We start from the raw sequence: 2,819 nt of genomic DNA on the forward strand, positions 1-2,819 counted from the left end.
GAAGCAGAATACATGGCAACTCCTCACTATCTGTGAGAAACTGCTTTCTTACCATTTTCAGTTTTTTACATACATGTGTGCCACTTACTTTGTAGTTAACTAAATGGCTATGCATGGACCAATGTAAACTTCCTGTGAATTCAGGTTTGTTTTTATATGAGTCTAGCTTGCAGCACATAATTTTAAAGTATTCTAGTGGATTTTGATATAATAAATGAATTGAAAATAACATCATCGGAATGTGTTCCTTCCTGATTTCAAGGAGTTATTTTGATTATTGAAAAAGTTAATATGAAAGTATATTTTTTGGTGAACTGCAAAAAATACAACAGTTTTTTTTCTTTTTTTGTTGTCAGAGTAATGTATAGAGGGGTTACAGTTATATTAGTCAGGTAGTGGTTGCATTACTTCTTGAACATTGATACCCCTTCTCATGTTTTTGTCCCCCTTTCCCTCCCTTCACTCTCTCCTAATCATCTTGTTTGCCCCTGTTCCCTTTCCTATTTCAAATAAACAAATAAATGTATATATAATACACCAGGTAACAAAGTCAGATATAGTACCAAATGAGATTAACCATAAAGGGCAAAAAAGAGAAAAGAAATAGCCACATAGTACATTGAGAACAACAATCACAAAAATAAGCCTCTTGTTCCATATCCTAGAGTTCATTTCGTTTAGTCTCATCCTATATGGCCATCTGTGCATAGGTTTTGAGCTATTGTAATCCTCTGCTAGGAGAGCCCTAGATGTGTACTAATTATTACACATGAGGGAAACCATTGAGCCTATGTTCCTGGCTTGCTTCACTTAATATGATTTTTTTCCAAATCTTCCATTTATTTATAAATGGGTCCATATCATTCTTTGTAATGGCAGCAAAAATATGGAATGCTTCACGAATTTGTGTGTCATCCTTATGCAGGATCCATGCTAATCTTCTCTGTATCATTCCAATTTTAGTGCTGAAGTGAGCGCTACAACACCATTTTGATAGTAATATTTTAAAGGATCTGTAACACTGGTTAGCCAATTCACTACTTTAAATTAGTAGTGTGCATATAATGGGTATTTAACAAAAGTTATTTACTGAGGTAAATTTTAAATACATGTATAAATTTTATTTTTATTTGTAAGATTTCAATGTTAATGTAAATAAACAATAAGTACATCTTTTAAAAAAATAAGGAGGTGTAGAGGAGATTAATCAGAAGAGTCTAGTCAGTTTTCTTTCCTATATGTCCTAGTAGGATTTTGAACTCAGAGCCTTATAATTGCTTACAGCTAGCACAATACCATGTGAGCCATACCCCTGGCCTGGCTCTTCCCTGGTTAATTGAAGATGAAGTCTCAAGAATTTTTCTGCCCACGTTGGCTTCTAATGGAGAACCTCTGGGTCTCTGCCTCCTGGGAAGCTAGCTAGGATTACAAGTGTGAGGCACTAGTGCTGGGTCTAGTCACATTCACATCCTACTTATTACTCTCCCAGTGCACTATATACGTGGGCAGATGTATTGATGTAAGATTGATGGAGGCTACTTTACTTTCTCTGACTAACATGAAGCACGCTTTCTTTTAAGTGAAACTTGTTGGGTAATCTGATAAAGGGATTTAGCTGGAAAGTAAAAACAAAAAGGATAGATCTTTCCTCTTTTTACTCTTTTATTATTTTTGCAGAAATAACAGGTAGCCTCTGTGTATATTTTTTATTTTGCATTGACCTCTCACCTATAGTCTCCTTGTTTTTTGCTTTTTGTGGTCAGCTACACAGGAGAGTCCACCCTAGCAGAGCTGAGAACATTTTTTTCATGTAACAACATGTGAGGCTGAGCCACATCAAAGTTGGACAAAATAAGAGATTTCCTGACCCTGTTCAAATTTTCCTGCTCTGAGAATCTACCCGGTGGCCTCAAACACCCAACTCGTAATGCCCTCCCCTTACTTAGAACCTACCCATACTTTGTATCAGTAACTCTCATCTGACCCCCCTGACATTTGATAACGTTATCTCTTTACAATTTTAACTTTGTGTGAAAGCACCACACTTCCCTTCTCATCAGTTAGAATTAAAGCTAGCACTAACTCAGGAGTTACTATTTGATGTATTATTCAGTACCTGAACTAGTCCTGCCAGGGAGTTATCCCCATATGTGCTCATGAGGAGTGAAGGGATGAATGGAATATTTGCTCAACACGACAAGGCCAAATGTTGGCAGAAAGAAGTCTGATCTCAGATTATATTCTGAGCCACTGAGGTAGGAAATTTTCACAAAAATCAGCACTTTACTTCATGTCTCAGGGGCTTGAACTAGGCCTGGGCGCTGTCCCCGAGCTCTTCAGCTCAAGGCCACTGCCCTACCTCTGGGCCTGGGTGTTGTCCCAGAGCTCTTCAACTCAAAGGCTACTGCCCTACCCTGGAGTCAAGCCCCATTTCCCATTTCTAGAGGTTAATTGGAGAGAAGAGTCTCAGGTCCGGGGCTGGCTTTGAGCCTTGATCCTCAAATCTCAGCCTCCTGAGTAGCTAGGATTACAGGCATGAGCCATAGTGCCCAGCTTTAGACTATACTTTTTATAAAATATTTGTCAGGATTTTATAGTTAGTGTTCTGTGAAAACAAAAAATGGTTTCGGTAATAAGTAACATAAATAGTTGTGGAAATAAAATATAGACTAGAGAACTTTTCTTTTGTCCATCTTACATGATTAACCTGACCTATTGAATTCAGAAATAAGAACTATTAATCATCTTGAAGCTTTTCTGCAACTGATTAAAAATCAGTCCATTATTAATTGAGGTGCTGTATGGAGGGGTCACCATTT

At 37.5% G+C, this 2,819-nt stretch overlaps 1 non-coding gene across 1 annotated transcript; it reads right to left on the bottom strand.

The window, feature by feature from the left end:
• Window positions 1-880: 880 nt before the first annotated feature.
• On the bottom strand, window positions 881-988 carry LOC150069454 (U6 spliceosomal RNA). Its single transcript, XR_016538428.1, has one exon. It is a non-coding gene; the product is annotated as a U6 spliceosomal RNA (small nuclear RNA).
• Between the last annotated feature and the right edge of the window lie 1,831 nt (window positions 989-2,819).

This window comes from Megascapheus bottae, chromosome 1 (genome assembly GCF_031878675.1).
Source record: "Megascapheus bottae isolate mThoBot1 chromosome 1, mThoBot2.hap1, whole genome shotgun sequence".
Classification (NCBI taxonomy): domain Eukaryota; kingdom Metazoa; phylum Chordata; class Mammalia; order Rodentia; family Geomyidae; genus Megascapheus; species Megascapheus bottae.